Here is a 12,362-nt window from a genome sequence, read left to right as displayed (position 1 = left end):
TTCTCTAACTGTGAAACCACTTAGTCAGAGAAGATGGGAGAGTCTCATTGATGCTTTGAAGCCTCTTCACTATGAACTTGGAAACATTTATGATGCCTTAATTTAAATTTGTGATGATACTACCTTTACTGGATCATCTGGCAATACGGCACAGAACTAAGACTGAATTTTCAAAACTTAAAGCAAGAAAAGTCATGTTTTCAGAGCACAGAGTGTTTTTTATTTAGAGTATTTTGTAAATACAGATTAAAGTTCATTGAAGAGTTTTCTTATTTCTTTCTATGTTGGATGTGGTGGTAATGGCAGTTAAAGCAAGATAGTGTAATGGATGTTTGGATTGTAATAATAAAAATAATTAACATTTTTAATGCATTTTTATTTGAAATCGGACTGAAATATCTCTAGCTGTCATGTACAAATCTATTCTGAACATTTCATGTCTCTATTTTATCTGATCTCAGAAACATTGGTTGGACAGATGGATGGACAGATAAACTGAATAATTAAGCCTCTGTTTAAAAAAAAAACATTTAAAAACATTAAAAGGAAAAAAGGGGCAAAATGTTTCCCAGTTTACCAAAAACCTCAGCCTAGATCTGCCTTTGGGGCTTTGGGGTGGGGACACTGATTGAATAGTTCGCCTAGGGTGCCAGTTGCTGGCAGCTAGTCTAGGGCTGCCCCAATAGGATTAAAATTCAAAATGATCTGGACAAACTGGGGAAGTGGTCTGAAACTGAATATTCAATAAGGACAAATGCAAAGTACTCACTTAGGAAGGAACAAGCAGTTGCACACATACAAAATGGGAAATGACTGCCTAGGAAGGAGCACTGCGGAAAGGGGTCTGGGGTCACAGTGGACCACAAGCTAAATATGAGTAAACAGTGTAATACTGTTGCAGATAAAACAAACATTCTGGGATGTATTAGCCGGAGTGGCGTAAAAAGTAATTCTTCCGCTCTACTCCACACTGGAGTATTGTCTGCAGTTCTAGGCACCACGTTTCAGGAAATATGTGGACAAATTAGAGAAAGTCCAGAGAAGAGCAACAAAAAATATTAAAGGTCTAGAAAACATGGCCTATGAGGGAAGATTGAAAAAATTGGGATTGTTTAGTCTGGAGAAGAGAAGACTGAGAGGGGATATGATAACAGTTATCAAGTAGTAAAAGATTGTTACAAGGAGGAGGCAGAAAAATTGTTCTCCTCAACCTCTGAGGATAGGACAAGAAGCAATGGGCTTAAACTGCAGCAAGGGCAGTTTAGGTTGGACATTAAGAAAAACTTCCTAACTGTCACAGTGGTTAAGCACTGGAATAAATTGCCTAGGGAGGTTGTGGAATCTCCATCACAGGAGATTTTAAAGAGCAGGTTAGACAAACACCTGTCAGGGATGATCTAGATAATACTTAGTCCTGCCATGAGTGCAGGGAACTGGACTAGATGACCTCTCGAGGTCCCTTCCATCCTACAATTCTAAGCAGAAATTGGCCTTTTCTAGGCTTTGAATTCAGTTCAAGTAAAAAAATCTAGACAATGGAAACAATTAGAATTCATATATTTCAAAAGTTTGGGGGTATTGGGACATTAATTTGTTTTGGGTCTCTCTCTCTCCTTAAGGAAGAATGTGTTTTCTTGAAACATTGACTAATAATAGTAAAACTGTTATTGTTTTTCGATAGCACATATGCTCCTAAAACCTATAGAAATTTATAAGATTGCACCAGATACCAATTTCAATTCAGAGCTTTCTCACCCAGTAAAAAGAATAATGCTTTAAAGCATTTGTCTGTTTCCTTCTCCGTTTCACACTTTCCCCAGTCTCATTAAGATAATTATGTATTATTTTAAAATAAGTCCATAAATTCTTCATGTCCTGAGGAATTAGCTGCAAAGATTCTTAAAATAATCAACAAGGGAATAGAGGTTTTTTCTACGCTAGACTCCTCAGCAGAGGTTAAAAAGGCCATCTGCACTTTTTTATCATGCATTTCGTCCATTCTGTCTCTTTTCCCTTTAATTTGAAAGACAAGCAGTCAGCTAGTTGGCCTGCAAATTCATAATATTCTAGTCTCGGTTTTATTAACAGATTTTCCATTTGTGACCATGAAAGAAGAACTGTAGTTTTAATTTAGACAGTAGCTTAAAAAACCTGAATGTCCTGGGAGTTTAAACTACAAAATTAAAACACCAGCTACACAGCTGTTCCACTAGGCTATTAGGGAACTGATACATATTAAGACATATTAGACTATTAGTACCTGCAGATTCTTATAATCTATTATTTGTTAAGCAGTATGATCAACTCTATAGAAGACATAGATCAAGATATAGACCTTGTCCTGAGGAATTTACAATCTAAGGTCTTGATCTTATAAGCAGACACGTGCAGGTGAAACCCTATTGAGATTCTGCACAGCCGCTGAAGTCTGACTACGTGGATCCAGCACTGGCCATTTTAAAATCAAGATAGAATGTTTTGCTAAAACATCTGCTCCTGTTCAACCAGGAATTAATTCAGGGAAATCCTATGGCCTGTTTTATACAGGAGGTCAGTCTGGATGGTTCACTATGGTCCTTTCTGGCCTTAGAATCTATGAATTAAGAGATCAGGGATGATAAAGGACAAATATGAGTGTGACATTCTGGAGTGCAATCCAGACCAGAGAGGGGCTGCGTCACCCCTGCCTTGCCACCTTGGATGCTGTACAATGCTTTGCTGCTGTTGCCTCTGGGATGCTCATCAACAGTCTTCAGGTGTACAAGTCACACCCTGACTGTTTGTGTGTAACTGCAACTTGCCAGACATACATGAATTACACGCTGGCTTTTACCAGCCTTGGTTATTTCTGCAGGGTGACCCCAACACAATCCCAGTCCTGGATTTTCCCCCCAAAATGCATGTTCTATACTGTCCAGCCCTCTTCTGGACAATCCAGAGATATTAAGTTCGTTATTCCTTTAATACTCAACAGTTTACCAACCTAAATGGAGTTACCTGGACACTAACTTACACACATTGCATTAAATAAAACAATTAAAGACAAAGACAGATTTTGAGTACAAGTAACAAGGCATGAAAGTCAGAAATGGTTACAAGAAAAACAAAGATAAAATATTTTCTGGTACCTAAGGTAACAAACTACATTAGATGCAAAGCAAAGTTTCTCATCACATGCTTCCTGCAGTATTACTGACCTACCTTCAGGTCAGGAACCCGGAGTCCAAGGCTGATGAGAGCCAGCATGTGTTAGGCAGGCTGTAGTTACACAAACACATCTGGGAGTGATCTGCATGCTGATGCCTGTTTGTGAGCAGTCCAGTGTGAAGGCTACAGCAGCAAGGCATTGCAAGGCACCCCAGGTTATGGTGTGACACCCCCTCCCGCTGATCTGGACTGCACCCCAATGTGTTCCAGTCAAACAAAAAGTGATATGCAGGTGAAACCCAGAAGATCGAAATAACGTTTTTACTGTTGATAGGTAGAGAGCAACAATCAGTCAAGGTAGCATGAAGATAAAACAGTGAGAATGGCCCAAAGAAAAGATCGGAGACCATTAGTACTCTTCTTGGAAGAGACAAAGTAGGACTCAATGCAAAGGATTACAATGATTTCAATGGAATATTCTTTTCTCTTTACAAGTCCCCTGTGCTATGAGATCCACAAAGTTTACTAGATCCAGACTTGATAGTTTTATGGCCACGATAATTTGTGAGAAGCTGTTCTTCCTATTTTCCCCTATCATGAATATAAATATTGTACCAAAAATACAAAAACAGAGTTTGTTTATAGAGCACAGTTCTATATAGATGTGTTTCTTGATGGGGAATAACATCTCTCCCCTTGTACAACCCTAAACAGGTAACCATTCTGTCTGACTTGTTAGTGAACTGAAACAATATTGGTTTTCAGAATAACTATTTTTATATTGTTATGAATCTAGTGGGTGTTCTAGCTAATTTTACCACCTTTTTTAAAGGGTTGAAGATGAGATAAAACTGTGACTTTCAAATTAACTGTTAATATTAATATCATACCAATGTCACTGTGATGATCTGTGCTAGCTGATAGCATCACCTAATGGTTAGTGGGTCACATCCTCCTTAATGTGTAAGGGGCTTGGTAGGGAAGCCCAAGCCTTCCCACTCTACTAGGCTCTCAGTCAGGGCCTTGTCATGGTTAGCAAAGGTTCAGCAGCCAGCAGTGCTGTATGGCTGCCCTTCCCTGGGCCACTTCCTACTACCCACACTCTATAGTCCAAATTTTGCATAGACTCTGTGGTGAACCAATAGTAGAAAAAGGTTCTGACTGCTCTACAGTCTGTCTGGGCTCAGCAGTTGGAGTCCTCTTTTCCAGAGGAAGGCTCCTGTTAGTGTGACTTCATGGGATCTCCCACAGCAAGTCCTCCTCCTTGCCTGTTCAGCCCCCTTCTGAGCTGTCTGGCTTCCCTTTAAGCTCCGTCCTCCATCTGGAGCATGCTCTGCTGGTGCGGATGGGTGAGGTCATTTGGGCCCAGAATTGCTCTTTAACCCCTTCAGTTCTAGTGCATGGTTTATACATCCCATCACAGGCATTCTGATGTATGAATTGCTAAGATCCAAGGGAACAGAGATGTCCTACCATGTGTTTTAGAGTGCGACCGTTTTTCAACATTGTATATTTTGAATGCATAGCAACACCTACCAGACTTGGAAAATGTTATCCTGAAAGGTAACAATTTGAAGAGTGATAAGCAACTGAAACAGGTTATTTTAAAAATTTCACCTCTCAGGATGACATTTTCCAAGTCTGGTCTTAGCTTGTAGGTATTTTTTTTTAAGTTTGAGCAAAAACAGTACACACTTTGAGTTTGTTAAAACATTTTACAAAAACATTCTAAACAAATGTGCTCAGGTTTGTTTTTTATAACAACTCTCGTGCCTCAGTGATTGCGGATAGAAATTTGATATTTGTCATGAGGCTAGTCCCCAAGCTTAAACACGTGCCTTTTGGTAGTGTGATTGATTTGGCCAGGTTATACAAGTGTAATAACATAGTTGGTATATGCATCATGATTTTTACCATTTCATACAATCTTTTCTTAAACTGACAATCTCCAAATGGGTATGAAATATGTATGAATGTGCAGTGAATGTGTTTAAAAATAAACGGAGTGGAATTTGTGATCTCTTAACATTCCATTGGCTCTGAGCATGCCTCTCTATGCCAGCTAAACAGAATTTATCATGAATTGGGTAGGTGCACAAAGGAGTCTTGCCTCTTTGCCATGTGTCATGCTCTGAAGTTCAGGTAACAGCAGAAAATATTAATGTACATATTCGCCAACATGAAGAGACCGAGACAGGTGTGTTCAGTGACTGAGTGTGGAGACCCCTGACTCATTTATAACTAAGTATGCAACTTGGATGCTGTGGAATGAATGAAATGGAGTCCACCCATTGAACAATGAAGATAAAAATAAATATTGCTTAGCTGCCTCAGTCATTCTACAATCCCCCACCATGGCACTGAATAAGACAGTAGTCCTGCAAAAATAACAGTACTTACCCATGTAATTAAAGACTACTGTAATGCATAAACACAATGGGGAAGAGTTAAAAGATATATTGGCATTTCCTGACTTGAACGATGCATCTGGTAGCCTTAATGTTCTTTTAATATAGTTTTTATATGGAGTTTTGAGTGGCAATATATACTCTTATAGTTATAATAAGCCAAAATCAGTTATTACTCTAATTTCACTAGAGTTACATGAGGGATGAATTTGGCCTAGTAACATATATGTGTAATGTACAATGTAACTAGTGAAAAAGCAAAGTGAAAGCAGGAGAAACAAACAACAGCAACAAAAAACTTCTCTATTGACAGAACAAGAACAGAATCTCCCAGTAAGTGGTCTTGCCCCTTTTTTCCTATCTTATTTATTAATACTACAATAGTAAATTATTTACCTCAGCATTACCTACAAAATATTTTGAAGGTTTTCTAATAATAATAATAATAATACTAAATCCACTAAAAGAAAATAGTTCAAGAAACTAGTCCAATCCATATAAATTTTCTTTCAGAATGCTACTGAAAATATACAAGAGGAAAATGTTCAGCTTCTTCTGCTAAGACTATGAGATTTTTCCCAGGAATAACATAGAGATCGGTGACTCATTTCTGGATTTAAGCCGCAGGCTCTGAATTTCATCAAACGCTTTCAGTTCCAGAGAATATCTTTGACTTTCCTTACTAGTATATGAATAAATCTGCTAAATAAAGTTGCCATGATTTATTTGTCTCTTTCTTCCAGAGGCACTAAGAACACTTTCGTTATCTTGAAATCCCAGGAATTTAACAATAATTGCTTTGGCTGTTAATTGGGATCAGGTTATGGTCTAATGCACTTTCTCAATCTCCATGTCAGATGTGTAGGAAAGGTCTGGTAAATCTGTTGCCAACAAGTTATGTATAAAATGCCACAGATCATAATTTCCAACACTCTCTTGAGCACCAGTAAATCAATGATACAAGTTGCCAACTTTTCCCATTCATTCTTTGATCTTTTGTGTTAATGTCAGGTCTCTCATATATTCACTACATATGTACATCTGTGTACAGGGTAACAAGTACTAATTCTAATTTCTGGCTTTTGTTCTGGAAACACTCAATGGGGTGTCAAAACCCCCACTGATTTCAAGGGGGTCAGGATTTCACCCAGGTAGTCTTCCTATGTATCCATTTGCTTAGAGTTTTTTGTCCTTACTCAGGCAGTGCTTCTATTGACTTCAGTAGGAGTTCTGCCTTAGTAAGATATGGCTCCAAAATGATATATTTTTCTAATAATGAAATGGATGGAAGCAAGGAGGTACATTATTTCTGTGGAGATACATCTTTTAATGTAACCTCTCTTCCTCTTAATGAAGGACAAAATAGATCTTTATTACAGTTTATGATTTAACCTTTTAAGCAAAAGATACTTTTACAACTAGTAAAGTAGAAATAAGACGTGTATAATTCCACATACTCCTAAACTTTTACTGTGAATAGTGTGTGTTTGTTTTTTTTAAAAAAAATTATATAAAACCAGCATTAAAATATGATTTTTTTAATTTTAGTTTATCATGACATTTTTGATCTGTGTATGATATACTCTTCAAACTGCTGTTTAATGGAGATAATTTTAATTCTTCCATGTGTAGTTCCATCAAGAAGCTAGTAAGGCTGTGTTATGGTTTTCAGTGTGAATTATATGATGTATAAATCAACAAAAAACGTGGCCCACAGACTTTCCAGTTTATGCGGTTTGGATAATTATATTTAAATACAACAGATCTTTTCCTATTAAAATCTCTACATCAAGTCATTAATGTCCATGCAGTGTTTCAACCAACCATATGTTTTACTAATTATGATTTAAGGGCCCAATCCTTCAACTTTTATTCATGTAATTCATTCTCATTCACACAATTAGGCCTTGATCCAGAAAATACTTAAGATGATGCATAATTTTACACATGGGAATAGGTCCATTGAGTTAAATGAGACTACTTACATGCATAAAGTTACTCATATGCTTAAGTGTGTGCAGGATTGCAGCCCCACACCCAAACCTTTGGAAAGCCTTTTCTTCATTGCACTTTTTGTAAGTATAGTTTAGGTATATACTGAAGTCACAGGAGAAGAAGTAGAATTTTAAAAGGATATCCCTTCAAGTATCTTGATCTCTCTAAAACTGTTTAAAGAGTACTTTAATTAAGACATCGTAAAATCCTGAATGAAATATACATGTATACTGTGTTATAGTCATGTTGGTCCCAGGATATTTGAGAGACAAGGTAGATGAGGTAATACTTTTGACTGGATCAACTCCATGTGTCTTACATGTTTCCCAAGATACATAAACAAGGGAACCCAGGCAGACCCATCATATCTGGCCATGGCACTCTCACTGAAGGAATATTGGGACTCATAGAAACCTTCCTCAAACCACTTGCCACACAAAGGGCCAGCTTCCTCCAGGACACATCCAACTTCCTCCACAAACTAACAACCACCCTTGCCAACATGGATTTAACTTCCCTATATACCAACATCCCTCACAATGACAGGATAGCTGCCAGCTTCAAATATTTACAAGACAATGGACAAACCTCAGATATCCACCCCAAACACATTGGCAAACTCATCCATTTCATCCTTACTCACAATAATTTTACATTTAACACCACACACTTTGTCCAAACTGTGGGAACAGCCATAGGTACTAGTATGGCTCCCCAGTACGCCAATCTCTTCATGGGCCATCTTGAAGAAGAATTGCTGGACAAATGCATCACAAAACCAATGATATGCCTGAGATACATTGATGATATTTTCATCCTCTGGACAGAGGACTTAAACTCCCTCATAGATTTCCACAACAACTTCAACAACCACCACCCATCCATTAAACGCTCTCTGTAATACTCTCACACTAGCATCAGCTTCCTTGACACCATGATCAGCTTCAACAATGGAACCCTACAGATAACTATATACAAGAAAACCACAGATCACTACACTTACATTCATAGATCTGGTAACCACCCTAAACACATCACCAAGTCAGTTATCTACAGCCAGGCCATCAAATATGCTAATATGTAGAGCCCTGCAAACCCACAGATATCCGTGGACCATTTTTGCAGATAATGGATTGGATTTAGATACAGCTGTATAGGGCTCTACTCACTGGCAGTGCATGGCCTGCGGCATCTGGCTCAGGCACCTCAGGGGAGAGCAGTGCACTCGGGGCTGATAGCAGCAGCCAGTGGCTGGGGCTGGGCGGTAGGTTGGAGTTGGGGCTGCCCAGCACCCGCTCGCCATGTTGCTTCCTGCCTAGCAGCTTGGGCCCCTTGGACAGCACCAGCATCCCCACCATGGCCCGACAGCACTGGTCACACTCCTGGGCCTGGCCTGCTGGGTCATAGGTAGCAGGGCCCACCCCTGGATTTATGGATTGGAGAGGGCAAGGCCCCAGCACCCCTCCTCTCTTCCCCACTGTGATGTAACAAACACTGCTGCTGCCAAGTGCCATCGCTTGCAAGCCCCTGGGAGCAGCACGCAATATGACGCGCTTCACCCCCAGCCAACTCTCCGTGCTGCCCCTTCTCCTCGAGACCCCACTCCTTACCCGCAGTCCACACCCGCTCACTGTCTCTTTCCTGCAAGACCCTGCCCTCCCCACTCACTCCCTTCCTCCTCCTGTCACTAGCCTTTGTGAGATGGCTTGCTGCTGTGGGTGCAGATGGGGATACAGGTAAAAGATGGCTAGCAGATTGCGGCTTGATCCTGGTGGATGTGGATCAGATGCTGATCCACATTTTTGTATCCACACAGGGCTCTACTAATATGCTCCAAGTAGAAAGTCTGGGATACACACCTTAAACACACTCAAAACCACCTTCACGGAACAAGGACACTCGACCAGAGAAGTAGACTGCATCATGAAATGGGTCGCCCAAATACCCCAAAAGAAGCTGCTTCAATACAGAAATAAAACCCCCTCTGACCTACCACCCACACTGGAATAATTATATCAAACAACTACAACCCATACTTCATGGGGACCCCATCCGGAAATAAATATTTCCTGAACTCTCTCTTCTGGCTTTAAAAAAATAACAACAAAAACCCAACCTCTCCAAGATTGTCATCAGAAGCAAGTTCCCCACAGACCAGGATGTCCTGACTCAAAGTGGCATCAGACCTTGACGGAACAAAAGATGAAAAACCTGCAGACATATCTCCACTGCTACAATGTTCAACACTCCCCACAACATACCTTTCAAGATCCCTGGGTCCTACACATCCCTATGAGAACATTTGATGCACCTCATCCAGTGCACTAAATTCCCCCAATAATAACTATGTGGGTGAAATGAAATAATCACTACGGACTCAAACAGGAAAATGATATAAGACAAAAACACTATATCACCTGTGAGTGAACACTTTTCACAAAGTGATCACTATGTCTGATCTATCAGTCCTCATCCTCATCCCACAACACTTTCAAAAGACAAGCCTAGGAGCTTAAATTCATAATTTTGCTAGACACTAGAAAGCATGGATTGAATAGAGACACTGGATTAATGTCTTATTATAACAATCTATAATCCACAAACAACCCCAGTCCCAGCTGCATCCCCCTGGCCTATGACTGGAGGGGTGTTAACAGACCATTTCACCTTGAATGGTCCCTTGAAGTGTGTGTTACCTACTTAGGCTAAACAATCTGTTCCACTTGGTATTTAGCTGTGATATTCGGAGTACATTTCCCTGACCTGAACAAAAGCTCTGTGCAGGTCGAAAGCTTGTCCCTCTTTCACCAACAGAAATTGGTCCAATAAAAGATTTACCTCACCCACCTTGTCTCTCTACTGTTTCATGAGAAGTTAAAAATTATGTTCACAGCATAGAAACAGAGAAATTAGATTAAAATATAAATACCCTTTTCGGAAGGTAGCAGTGTAAAACTTCTTTATTTCTTAAAATCCAGAACTTGAACACTCAAGAACTGAGAGACAGAGAGAAAAAACAGGCTGCTCCCTAAAAGGAACAACTCACCCCACCTTGCTGTTGGCTGGCTCTTTGCGAGGTAGACTGAATGACTGCTCACAGACTCATAGACTCATAGACTTTAAGGTCAGAAGGGACCATTATGATCATCTAGTCTGACCTCCTGCACAATGCAGGCCATACAATCTCACCCATCCACTTCTATAACAAACCCCTAACCTATGTCTGAGTTATTGAAGTCCTTATCCTAAGGCTCCTCATAGCCTTATAAATTACTGAAGGCAAAGATTATTTTATTTAGATATTGGGCCATGCCTATGATTATTCAACACTCCATTTCAATCCTCAGTGTACTAGTGGGTCTCACTCTTCTTTCTTGTTTTCTTCTATTTATATGGGCTAAGAATCTTTTACGAATTGTCTTATTTCCTTGCAAGTCCAACTTTACATGGTTTGAGCCTTTCTCCACTTCCTCCCTACAGTTCTGACCTCGATAAGTAGCTTTCCTTGCTAATCCCCGCCCATTCTCACTTCCTTGTGGCTTTCTGCTTTTTCTTAATCACCATTCTGAGATTGCTTGCTCATCCAGCTTGGTCTTACAACTCTGCCTTGATTTTTTCCCCTTCTGGGATGCAGCTCTGATAGTTTCTTGCAGCTTTGACGGAAGTAAATTCCAGGCCTGCCTCCGCCCTTTCAATCCACAAGTTCTCGCAAGTCCATCTTCCCTCCTACATCTTCTTAATTCTAAAGTTAGCCCTTTTGAATAAAAACCCTAGTCCAGATCTATTTTTTGTTTATCGTTTCATCTATTTTAACTGAATTAGCTCATGATCACTCGGAAGCAAAGGTTGTCCCCTACAACCATTGTCTTCTATGGGTCCTCATACTCACCAAGAGACAAGATCTACTATGCATTCCATTTCTTGTTGGTTCTTCAACCTACTTGTGAAGAAAATCCATAGCATCACATCCAAAAAACTCTGAGCCCTTTATTATACTAGCACTTCGTGCCATCCAGTCTATATCTGGGAAGTTTAAGGTCTCCCTGATCACACAAATTCCCATTAGTGTTTACTTTCAATTAAAAACATCGTATTAAAGGGTCTCTATCCATATCCAAATCAGATGCCTGGCGGTCCTGTAGCACACCCAAAGCACTATTCAGGGGAGCTTTAGTAGCTTTCTTCCCAATGTGATTTGATTTGCCCAGATGATCGTCTCTATCCATTCCATCACTCTTAGTTTCTATCACGTTACCTCATGCTTGACATACATGCACTGCCATCCACTTTTGCTTTATTTCTGTCTTCCTAACAAAGCATAGCCCTTCACATAACTGTACTCCGTCCATGAACTTACTATTCCACCATGTTTCTGTGTTATCCCTTAATATCCGGTCACTTCTGCAACTAGTAGCTCTAGTCCTCCATTTGTTTACCTGGTCCTCGCTTAGGTACGACTCTTAATTTTTGCCATTTGCTTCATCGACATCTTTACCCGGTTAGGGCACAGACTTTCTACCAACCAAGTATCACCTAATTAGATGGTATCTACACTCCCTCTCCTAACGCCTCCATTCTTCTGCCCACGGCTGTATCCTCTCTTACTTTGTTTCTTCCTTCTCAGTGTTGAATCCAGCATGGAGAATTACCTGGACACGCTCCCAACCATTCCCCCATTCCTATTTTAAAGCTTCTCTAATCAGTTGTTGCCAGCCTCCATCTAGAGCCTATTTCCGCTCATTACTTCAGTGTGAAGTCCATCCCGGAGAGAAAGCAGTTTCGTGTCCCCATGAATGTCTTCACCCATGCCGT

Source organism: Chelonoidis abingdonii, chromosome 1, assembly GCF_003597395.2.
Source record: "Chelonoidis abingdonii isolate Lonesome George chromosome 1, CheloAbing_2.0, whole genome shotgun sequence".
NCBI classification, from domain to species: Eukaryota; Metazoa; Chordata; order Testudines; family Testudinidae; genus Chelonoidis; species Chelonoidis abingdonii.
The sequence above is the reverse complement of the archived record's forward strand: the minus strand, read 5'-3'. Positions refer to the sequence as shown.